The sequence below is a fragment of the Kogia breviceps genome, chromosome 15 (assembly GCF_026419965.1).
Source record: "Kogia breviceps isolate mKogBre1 chromosome 15, mKogBre1 haplotype 1, whole genome shotgun sequence".
Taxonomy (NCBI): domain Eukaryota; kingdom Metazoa; phylum Chordata; class Mammalia; order Artiodactyla; family Physeteridae; genus Kogia; species Kogia breviceps.
In genome coordinates, this window is record NC_081324.1 from 57,657,259 (window position 1) to 57,669,616 (window position 12,358).

At 40.4% G+C, this 12,358-nt stretch overlaps 1 long non-coding RNA gene across 1 annotated transcript in view; it reads left to right on the forward strand.

Annotated features, from left to right (window-relative positions):
* LOC136792637 (uncharacterized) overlaps positions 1-12,358 on the forward strand; it is a 216,772-nt gene that overhangs the window by 64,370 nt on the left and 140,044 nt on the right. The gene's annotated exons all lie outside the window — the stretch shown is intronic.

Consider the following 12,358-nt stretch of genomic DNA (forward strand, 5'->3'; position numbering starts at 1 on the left):
TTTTCTTAAGTGCCTCTTGTGTGCCCAGCTCTTTGATTCTTGCGTTTATCCACTCAACAAATGACCTACTATGTTATAGTTACCATTCTCGGCACTGGCGGATAGAGTGATGAAGAGTGTAAACAAAGTGCCTCTCTGGGGTTGGGGGGAGGCAGATAATAAACAAGTAAGTAAACAAGCGAGGAAATTTCAGATCTTGCTGAGTGTTACGAAGAGATTAAAAGAGGGTGCTGTGACTGCTCAGGGGGGACATCGAGAGAGAATAATTTTGATCGGTGTTCAGGGATGGCCTCGCCAAGGAGTGGGGTTTGCACTGAGAACTGAAGGCTGAAAAGGAGTCGACCATCTGAGAGTATTCCTAGAGAAAGAAGAGATTAGGGGACATGGCCCTATTAGCCTATAATTTAGTTAGATTCATCAAAAAATAACCAGTGACCAATGCAAGGCAAGAGGGCAAAACCTCTAAGTGCTAGAGGACTTCAGAAGAAAATGATCATTGGGGAGAAAAAAACCAGTTAAGGAATACCTCGTGGAGATGGAGCCCACCCTTGACCTGGGGTAGATTTGGGCCAGCGGAGGGAAGGTGTAGAACTGGGCTTGTGAGCATAATGACGTGAACATAACCTTTCTGATGGGTGTAAGGGGCCAAGCATGCCATTGACGGAGATGTTAAGATGCTTAGAACGGGAAGGAACCTTCAGATGCTCTAGTCTCTTCTCCTCGTGTGGTCCGTGGACCAACGGCATCAGCGCCACCTGGGAGCTCGTTAGAAACGCTGCATCTCGGGCTCCATCCCAAACCTGCTGAATCAGAATCTGCATTTTACCAAGATGCCCAGATGATTTGTGTGCACATTAGAGTCTCAGAACCACTGCTTGTTTGAGGGATGAGGGGAGAGAATCCACCTCTGTTTCAAGCAGTGCACCCGGAAGTACATAACATCTGTGGCCAAATGTGTGTTTCTTTTTAAAAAAAATAAATTTATTTAATTAATTAATTTATTTTGGGCTGCCTTGGGTCTTCGTTGCTAAGCGGGCTTTCTCTAGTTGCGGCGAACGGGGGCTACTCTTCATTGCGGTGCATGGGCTTCTCATTGCGGTGGCCTCTCGTTGCGGAGCATGGGCTCTAGGCGCACGGGCTCAGAATTGTGGCACGCGGGTTTAGTTGCTCCGCGGCATGTGGGATCTTCCCTGACCAGAGCTCGAACCCGTGTCCCCTGCACTGGCAGGCAGATTCTTCACCACTGCGCCACCAGGGAAGCCCCCAATGTGTGTTTCTTACACAGGGCAGCAGCATGTTTTTTAGCTCAAATGTAAGAGGAAATTAAAACTTTGTGGCTTTCGCAGGTGTATGCGTCATTCTAGGAAACGGGTTTGGCGGAGGTGAGGCCTGAATCCAGCTTTCTGAAGGATCAGGTTTACTCTACTCTGGGATTACTCTTTGGATTGAGACCATTTACACTGAAGTAGCTCTGCCCCTTCTAGGTGGGTATGAGATGGGTGGTGAGATGCCTGAGTGTCTTATTGCGTGACCCCTCCCTCTCAAGGTGGTCGTAGGGAAGAAGTGAGGTAGCCAGGAGAAGCAGGTGTGGGGAAGAGGCCCTCTGGGCCCCCATCATCACCGCCACCCCAAGAAGCACCCCTAAGTGAATATATGGAAGTAAAAACTGAGTACTTGCTACAGAAATACTCCTCCTCCCATCGTATCATTAAGCCTATTCTATATAGAAATTTTGGAGCTGCTGCTGTAGGTGTTGCTTGGGGTGCAGGTGTGGAGGCCTGTGCAGCCTTATTCAGGTGTTAGTGGTTGCGATGATGGTGGTGAGTCCTTACAGGGGGCTCATCGTGCATTGGGTGCTGGAGATGCAGTGGAAAGCAGAAGCTACCTATGAAGCTTGGGTCGGATCCAAAGACAGGGAAGGGGTCCCCAGGGTGCTTTGCAGTTCCCAGTGAGTCCCAGCCAGGCAGGGGGCAGTGACTGTGGCTCTCATCTCCTTATCTTCTAATCTTTGATACTCCTGCAGTCATTGTGGGGTTTTTTGTTTATAAATCCTGAAGTGTGCTTTGCCTTTGCCTTTGGTTACTAAGCTTCACCAAGATGGTCACTTCCTCCATAGATGGGTCTGGAAATGGCTTTAATTGTACTTGTAAAGCTTGGGATACATTTCTTCATTTTCTCTCTGATGGAAGTAAATGGCATTTTCATACATTGATCTCCTATTTGTTGTCCCAGAAGGCAGGGTCCGGATCCGTTTCACTTCTGTACTGTTCTCCAGTTTCCAAGTTAATTCCCTTCAAAGGAGCACATCTGTGGTGCCTGCCCTGCTACCCCTCCCTGAAAAAATAGTTACTGAACAACTACTTGTGTGGGAGCCAGATACTGTTCTAGTCCTATGTTTGGAACAATACAAAATTATATATTTTTTGTGTATGTGACTGTGGACTTGTGAAATTAGATGGATTGACTAAGGTGACTGAGGAGACCTTTACACCTGTCCAAGGACAGAGTATTGACAAAGAAAAGGAGCGTTTCCTCTTAAGTATCACTGTGAAAGGAGTCCTCACCGGACTATAACTTGAGTTCATATTGGAAACAGGTTATTGCTTCTCTTCTAAAACAAAGAGTGGGGAAAAGTTATGCATGTTATGTCAGGAGAAAAGCTGATATTATAAAGCCTATATAATTTTATTCAAAAGGATTAAGGTAAAATTAAAATGTATCTACACTTGGAAAATGTGTCAGATATTTTGAGAGTAATTGTGTTTTGAAGTAGGCCTGGGTTTCCTCAATCTCACGCCCGGGGCCATTGAGACCATCACGTGAGTCCCATGCTTTGCTCCAGTGTTCAGGAATCCAGGTGGTGGGCCTTTTGTGACTTTACCCTGTTTTGGAATCCCCGCTGCTGACCTACTGAACATGTAACTACAGAATCTTAATGTTTGGGGCTTAAGATCGTTAGAAGCCAAACGACCACAGGGAGGAATTGATTTTACATTTGAAGGGGGTGCCACCCAATTCATTTTTTAGTACACACCCCTTTCAGATGACCCCATTGTAACAACTGTAATATATTTAAATCCTTTTAGAGTATAAACAGTCAGAGCAAAAGAGAAAACTGCCTGCCCCAAACGACCATCACAAAGCACATAGATGTCTAATACATAAAACCAATAAATCAGCCTTGATAGAGTATTTTTACCGAATGAAGAACTCTTATCAGAACCACAAAAGAAGTTACATGATTAATGTGGGCTTGAAGTAATATTAATATAAATTTTTTTTCTGAAGGGGAAAAGCAGACACATTTTACCACACTAAATATAGTTTCAAATTTCTATAAAATCTTACTGAAAACAAGCTCAGCTGGCTTCTTTATACTGAAGAAGACAGAAGTATCATGACATCAGAAAAGCATCACAAATATTAATTTTCTAGTGAGAAAGATGCCAACATGATTTCTTGACAGGTGAAGTAAAGTGATTACACAGCTTTTTACAGAGCTGGAATATTGATATGGTATACTGGAAAATGATATGCAGAAAAAGCAGAGATAATGCTTCAAAATATTTCTGGTTTTTATTATTCTCCAAAGCCACTTCCTCCCAGGATTAGGGTTTGGCGACCCAAAGGTCTGTAGTGCTCTGAATATTTACAGCAAATCGTATAAGAGTTTAATATATTCAGCTCACTGAAGGGCAGCTGTGTCACAGATTGCCTTCCAATGCTTCCCAATCACTTATAACTTCTGGCTTTTGATGACATTAATATGAATGAAATGATAGAAAAATTATACTTTCTGGAAATTTGATACGAGTCAATGTTACAGCTCTACCTTTTTTTGCCAAGGAAATGATGTTTTTCTCATTTACAGAGATAAGTAGTTATGATCAAGGCAGAGAATTCACAAAGCAAAGGAGGAGAATGAGAAAAAATGGTCCTTTGCAGCAGTCACTTTAAGAGCTTATACATCAGAACATATATTTAACAGCTTACTTTAGAAATACTAGAACTCAGAGAATATCTGCAGCTTCCCTTTGTAAGCAGTAAAGGAATCTCTCCAGGAGTCTGCAAAGGCTGAGGGCACAGGTGGGCGGGGGGGAGGAGGGTGGTGGTACACAGAGTTGTGGATCTCAACTCAGAGGAAGTTACAGAGCTCCAAGGATTCCATCAGTGGAACCAGCTGTCAGGTTTTCTGTGCCTGTCTCTACTGGCATGTAGAGACATCAAAAAGTAAGCTAGCCTTTCTGTCTCTGAGCAAGACGGGGCTCTAAACCACGTCGAAATGATAATTTTTGTACCCTTTTCCTGGGTGATCCTTAAATGTTCTATTTATTTAAAGGATGTGGAAAGTCAAACTAGATAATTTGATTCCTTCTTTGCCTTTGCAGCCATAAAAATCTCAAGGGCATAGTGCATAAACTCTTGGATACCATGCATATTAATGCAGTATTTAAATGATGCATAATGTTGAATAGTTGGTACTGAATGATGGGGTTTGAAGAAAGTACTAGCTGGCTTTTAAAGATTCCTTACTGTCTTCTGGTCCCTCATCTTCTCACTTAAAGCTGTGGAAACCGGGGCTAGGTCATTTTTGTAATGTTTATTAGGCCACTGTGTTTCCCAGAAACGCTGGTTTGTACAAAATGTAGTAGAATTACAACATCCCCAAACAGAAGCTATTGGGTTTGGTTTTATCCTGCTCTGGACTTTGCCCTCACTTGGATTAGATTCTCAAACTTCTTCAGGAGGTGGGATGTTTGAAAATCTCAGAGCTCTTCTTGGACTATTTTCAGATAGCAAACAAAATTAATTCAGGTATGCTTTTCGATTGAATCACAAACCATCTAACATTAGATTCGTACATAAGCATAGAGTAAGCATCAAATATTGAATACTTATGGAAGAAAACCTTAAAACGGTGAACCTTTGTCTGATAACATTTTTTTTCCTAAAAATTGGAAAAGAACACAATCATTTATTTGTACCACGGGACACTTTGACCTAGTTACAAACACAAGTGTTCTCCAAGAGTATAATTTTAAAAACATGGGCTTAGCTATCATAATGGTTAGATAACTAAGAATGTTTGTCTTCAGCCATTATTTTTGCTTTTGCCTCTTTGACCTTCAGGATCACCTTGCAAACACATACCCGTTTCTTCTTCTCTCTCTGCTCTGGCCTCTTTCAGCAACAGTGCTTTTCAGGTTTCCCTAGCTCATTAACTACCTTGTTTCTCTGGACAATACCCCAGAGGTATTCGGTGACACTTGTCCTCAGTTGAATCTGTTTCTTCCCCCGGCGCATTTTCTTTATCCAAGCAAATCCTTTGCTATCATTTCTCTATCCTTGCGGGTGTCTATACACCTCCTTCGTTTGGTCTGTTAGTGAGGGTACCGTTTACTCCCTTCTCTTGGTCATTAGTGAACCCGCAGAAGGTTCAGGATCACCAGGGGAATTGCTCTTCTGGTTATTTGTATTCAAAACCTCCCTATCCTCAGAGGGACAAGCACCTAGGGGCCTGTATTATTTGAAGACAGAGAAAGCGTTTAACCCACTCTGAGTCCATCTTTGAAGAAACATTTCGTGAAATGTCTCTCTACGGAAATCAGGTAACAAGCTCACGTTGCATTCTAACAGCTGTCTCTCTTTCCCTCTGCAGGATTGTATCAGGAGTGTTCGCTCCATGGGTTATCTAACACTTTTTCATCACAGGATCTCTGTGTGAGGTGGATGATGGGGGACTAGCTGTTTGTAAAAATCTCTAGGAGGTTTTCCGCGGGGGTTTCTTCCTCCACCCCCCCACCCTTGTGGGATTCTCAGACAGACAGTCTTCAGTCTCTGCAGGGAAGCCCCTCTTCCTTACCAGCGGCCCTTCCTCGCTGTGCAGCCTCTCTGGCCCCCTGTTCTTCTTCTTATCAGCAGGCCCCAGGAATGCTGCTTACCTTCTCCTCTTAGTAAGTAGTATCCATCCACTCTCCTCCTTGGGGTTTTTCTCTCTCCAGACTCATTCTCGGAGTGGGATGTTTCTTCAAGGCTACCACCTTTCTCATACCCTCCAAACAAGTACATTCATTAGAGTTTTGCCGTCAATCACGTGGGCCAAGAGCCTGCTTCATATAAATAATACACCTGAAGAATTTACAGGGATTTACAGGATCTTACCGACTGATGAGATTGTAATGGAATTCTCATTGGCTTTGTCACAGGGTGTTTTATATCTGAGAGTGTGGCTCACCCGTCGTCCCCTCCTGGCCTGTAGTTAGCAAAGATGCACAGATCCGTTCTGCGGCGTAGCCCCTCTTCCCAGCACCGTGGACCCGACGAATCAGGATAGAATCTTAGGTGCATGCTAGTCTAACAAAACCTGGGTCAGTCGCATCTCGGAGAACTTCTGGATTGGAAAGATGGCCCCGGCCTCTACCTGGAACACTGATTTCTCCACTTCTCACTCTCACTCACTCACTCCTGTCACTGCGCTACCACTTCAACAGCTTTTTTTTTTTTTTTTTTTGTGGTACGCGGGCCTTTCACTGCTGTGGCCTCTCCCATTGCGGAGCACAGGCTCTGGGCCCGCAGGCTCAGCGGCCATGGCTCACAGGCCCAGCCGCTCCGCAGCATGTGGGATCTTCCCGGACCGGGGCACGAACCCGTGTCCCCTGCATTGGCAGGTGGACCTCCAACCACTGCGCCACCAGGGAAGCCCATTCAACAGCTATTTTAAGATTTCAGGCAAATTGTCCCTTCATTCAGCTAGAAAGTAAGCTCAATGAGAGCCGCTGCTAGGTCTTGTTCACTGCCATGTCCTTAACACCAAGGAAAGTGACTGGCGAGTATCTATCATATACTTTCCATGTACAAGACAGTGAATGGATTTGTGGGCAAAAGGGAAGTATACAAAAATGAAATGGAAATTTAAGACAGCATCCCATTAACCTAAGTAGAAAAATTAGAAGGAGGTTCTAACATTTGAACAACTGCAGGAACACACCATTTTTCTGGATATAAAGACTCAATATTGTAAAGATATCAGTTATTCCCTTAGCTTAATGCAATTCCAATAAAAATCTGACTGGGCTTTTCCTTTTAACATATCAGCATTATTCTAGGGGTCTACTCAAGAGACGTGAAAACACATTTCCACATAAAACTTGTATGTGAATGTTCATAGCAGCATTATTCATAACAGCTAAAAAGCAGAAACAACTCAAATGCCCATCAAGTTGTAAATGGGTAACCAAAATGTGGTGCATCCATACAATGAAATAGCACTGAGCAATAAAAAGGAAGTGTACTGACAGGCTACAGCATGGATGATCTCAAAAATATTATGATCAGTGAAAGAAAACAGATGTAAAAGATCAGATATTTGATTCTATCACTCCGTTTATATGAAAAGTCTAGAAAAGCAAATCTATAGAGATAGAAAATAGATTTGTGGTTGCCTGGGCCTGGGGGTGGAATTGAGGAGTGATTGGAAATAGGTACAAGGTTTCTTTTGAGGGTGATGGAAATGTTCCAGAATGAGACTGTGGTGATGGTTGTACAACTCTGCAAATAAACTGAAAACCATTGAATTGTACACCCAAAGTGGATCGATTTTTTGTTATGTAAATTATGTCTCCATAAATCAAAAGAGAAATTCTTAAGTTTTTATATAAGAATGAATAGAGAGGTATGTGGAGCCAAGGCACTTTTGGAAAAAAAAAAAAGAAAAAAAAAGCCAAGCTGTGACAGGACATTAGTTATTTCCTTTGGGAAAAGCCTTAGAAGGAGAATTTCTGGATTAAAGGGTATACACAAAGAATAATAACAGTAATTGAATACCGTATGCCCATATCGATAATAAACAAACCTTGGTCTAAACTTCACACCTTAAGTAAGGTGTAATCTAAAATATATTAGATTTTAAAGTAAAATGTAAAATTATAAAATGTTTAGAAGCAAACATAGGAAAAAAATCTGTGGGACAAATTTGGGCTTGTGAATATTTCTTCAACATGCATAACCCATACAATAAAAAAGTCAATAAATTGGACCTCATCAAAATTAAAATCTTCTGCTCTATTAAAGATTGATCCAGTTAAGAGTCTGAAAAAATGAGCTACAGACTGTGGTATTCGTAAACCACATAGCTGACAAAGGACTCATATCTATTATATATAACATTATAGATATAGATAAAATACATATCTATATAGATATAATACATATATATAATATATAATATAGTTCTATATATATAGAACTCAGAACTCCACAGTTAAAAAAACAAAACCCACTTCGAAAATGGGCAATAGAGATGAACAGATATTTCACCAAAGAGGATGTTTGGATGACAAATAAGCCCACAAAAGGATGTTCAACCTCACTAGCCAGTAGGAAAATGCTAAGTAAAATCATGATGAACTATCACTACATTTCCACTAGGACAACTGAAATATATATATATATAAAAGAAAGAATGACAATGTCAAATGCTCGTGGTGATGAGAAGAATCGGGGTCTCTCATACATCGCTGCTGTGACTGTATAATGATAGTCACTGTTAAAATTATTCAGTGGCTTTTACAAAAATTTAACACACTCTTAACATACGACCCAGCACTCACAAGTCTGGGCATTTATCACAGAGAAATAAAAACTTACAGTCACACAAAACCCTGTATACGATTGTTTACAGCAGCTTCATTTTTAATAGCCAAAAGTTGGAAACACCAAAACGTCCCTCAGTAGGTGAACGGCTAAACAGACGTTGGTACATCTATACCATGGAAGACGACTTAGCAACAAAGAGAAACAAACTTTTCTCAGAGGCAACAACTTGGATGAATCTTGAGGGCCTCATGCTGAGAGAAAAGCCAATCTCAAAAGGGTTCCTACTGTGTAATCCATTTCAGGGAACCTCTCTAAATGCCAGTATTGTGGAGATGGAGAACAGATTAGCGATTGTCAGGGCTTATGGATGGTGGTCAGTGGTTGGGAAGGTGGGAAGGGAGGGAGCTGTGTGTAACTATAAAGTGGTAGAAGGTCGGGCTTCCGTGGTGGCTCAGTGGTTGAGAGTCCGCCTGCCGATGCAGGGGACACGGGTTCGTACCCCGGTCTGGGAGGATCCCACGTGCCGCGGAGCGGCTGGGCCCGTGAGCCATGGCCGCTGAGCCTGCGCGTCCGGAGCCTGTGCTCCGCAACGGGAGAGGCCACAACAGTGAGAGGCCTGCGTACCGCAAAAAAAAAAAAAAAAAAAAAAGTGGTAGAAGGTGGCAGATCATTGTGGTGATATACTATACTTGATTGCGTCAGTGCAACTCTATATACACGTTGTATCAATGTTAATTTCCCGGTTTTGATTTTGTACTTTAGTATAAAACCACTGAGAAATACAGGGTGAAAGGTACATGAGACCTCTCTGAACTATCTTTGCAACTTCCTGTGAATGTATAATTATTTTCAAATCAAAAGCTATATTTAAAATGGATAACCAACAAGGACCTACTGTAGAGCACAGGGAACTCTGCTCAATATTCTGTAATAACCTAAATGGGAAAATAACTTGAAAAAGAATAGCTATATGTATATGTATAACTGAATCAATTTGCATACACTTGAAACTATCACAACATTGTTAATCAACTGTACTCCAATATAAAATAAAAAGTTAAAAGAGAAAGTTTAGTAAATTGGTAAAAAAAAGTGTGCAGATACAAATGTATTGTAAAATGTATTGTAAAATTATAATTAGAGTAAATTATTAAAGTTCTAATAATTAAAATAATATAAATAATTTGAAAATATATAGATGGCTAAATCAATGAATGATTTTTTTAACATGTCAAAAATGATATTTTTGTGGGCAGGTCAAGATTTTTTAATAAATCTTGCTAGATTAGCTATTCAGTTTTTTAAAAAAGAAGTTAGGTCCCTGCTTCTCACTATACTCCAGAATGAATTCCAGATGGATTAAACATTTAAAAGTAAAAAAAAAAAACAAAAACAACAACAACAACAAAAAAAAAAAACAAAAAAAAACCAAACCACTAAAAAAATAAAGAAAATGTGAGTGAATATATATTGGATCACTGGATAACAAGATTCGTTCCATCCAGGAATCAAAGACCAAAGTCATAAAATGGATAGCTTGCACTACATTAAAATTTTAACATTTTACTTAATGAATTTCAAAAAGAAAATTCAGAAACAAAAAAATGAGGAAAAAAGTTTCAATATAGTCACCAAAGAGCTGATATCCATATAACATATAAAACATACAAAAATATATAAAAATGTTTCCAATACCTAAAAAAGATCTTAATTAGAAATAAGGGATAAAGAGAAAAAAAGCTGGAAATTCCTAAGATAAGAATTTCAGATATCAAAAAGGTGATTAATTTCACTAATAACAAAAATAGCAAATTTAAGAATATAATTTTATTTATCTTACACTTAATAATTAATTGTATTTCAATACAATTATTCGCCTTTCAAAATGGCAAAAAAATCCTTTTTTTTTTTCCTGAAAGATAATATTCACTGCTGCTCAGAAATTAGGAAAACCCACTTGTGTGCAATGTAATACAAGTATTAAAAACTGCATATTCTGACCAATTTCACTTTTAGGGATTTAACCTACCACTAATGATAAAAATGACCAAAAAAAATTGCAACTTCAATAATAGCTGATACACGTGGCACTTAACTATGTGCAGGCATTTTTCTAATCACCATGCACGTTTTAACTCACCTTATCCTCACAACACTGAGGTGGGTTTTGCAGGTGAGAAAACTGAGGTCCGTAGAGGAGGTTAAATCATTTATTCAAGGTCACACAGCTGATGATGGGAAGAGCCAGGATTTGAACCCAGCAGTCAAGGTCCAGAGAACACGCTGTTAGCTACTGAACTATACTCCCTGTCTTCCTATGAAAATAATTAGAGATCCATGGAAAGATGTATGTACAAGGACGTTCATCACCATTTTCTTTACAATGGTGAACGCTAGAACAACTTTAGTATTGAAAAGTAGAGAATTGGTTAGCTTATTGAGGAGCTATATCCATCCATTGTATTGAAACTCAGCATCCATTAGAAATGATGCTGTTAAGTTAGGCTGGCAAACTTTTTCTGTCAAGGGCCAGGTAGCAAGGACGTTGGCCTTGTCGGCCATATGGCTACTGTCAAGAGTTCTCCAGTCTGTTTTTGCAGCACAAAGGTTCACAGACAGCGTGGGGACCAGTGTGTGCTGTGGTGCTTCAGTGAGATTCAGGATGGTGTCTGAGACAGCTTTTATGTTATTGATGAAAGGATACCTATAAGCCTGGGGAGGCGCTCCAGCTTGCTCAGGATAGTAGAGCACAAAAAAGAGCCTGAGTCCCCAGTGCATCCCTGAGCCAGTCAGTGCCCCAGTCCTGCCCTGCCAACTCCTTGCATGTGAGAAACAAAATCCCTGCCCCCCATATGCTTAACCCTTTATTAGTTGGATTTTTGTAACGTGCACCCAGAAGCATTCCTTAACTCATACAAAATGGAAGGGAAATTAAACATTTACAGTTTTGCTTCAGATGAGCCCTGAACTCTCAAAACTTCAGTTTTCTACTTGATGGAACCTAGAATGAAAGACAGTGTAGAGAAACACATCAAAATTGCACCGTGCTCATCTCTTCAGTGAGGGGACTTCATAGGTAATGTTTCTTTCACTTCTTTCTTTGTGTATTTTTCTTTTCTTGTCAAACATTTCCAAAGCGATCACAGATACCTTTTGTAATTACAGAAAATAAGAAAATAAGAACAGATCTTGTGAAGGAATTCTTGAACTAACTACAAGATGTGAAATGTCAAATCTGTTTACAAATGAAGAAATGGACACAATTCTAGAAATAGAGAGCAGATTAGTGGTTTCCAGGGGTTAGAGATGGTGGGGAATGGGGAGGGGTGTGGTTATAAAGGAGTATCCTAAAGGAACCTTGTGGTGATGGTGGAGTTAAGTATCTTGATTGTTGTGTTGGTTACATGAGACCACAGATGTGATAGAACTGCCTGCAGCTACACACACACACACACACACACACAAATACATATTTAACCGGTGAACTTCGAGTAAGCTCTGTGGCTTGTACCAGGGTTGGTTTCCTGGTTTTGATATCATTATATATAGTGATGCAAGTGTTAACACTGAGCGGAAGCAGGGTGAAGGGTTCAAAGGACCCCTCTCTACACTCCTTTGCAAATTCCTTTGAGTTTACAATTATTTCAAAATAAAAAGCGTTTTTAAAACCTTAAAAATATAGAAGAAATGGAGGTACGTGGAACTTCATAGTTTAGGCGAAGTTATTTTAGGATCCCTCCTCCTGTTTCTATCTCTTTTAAAA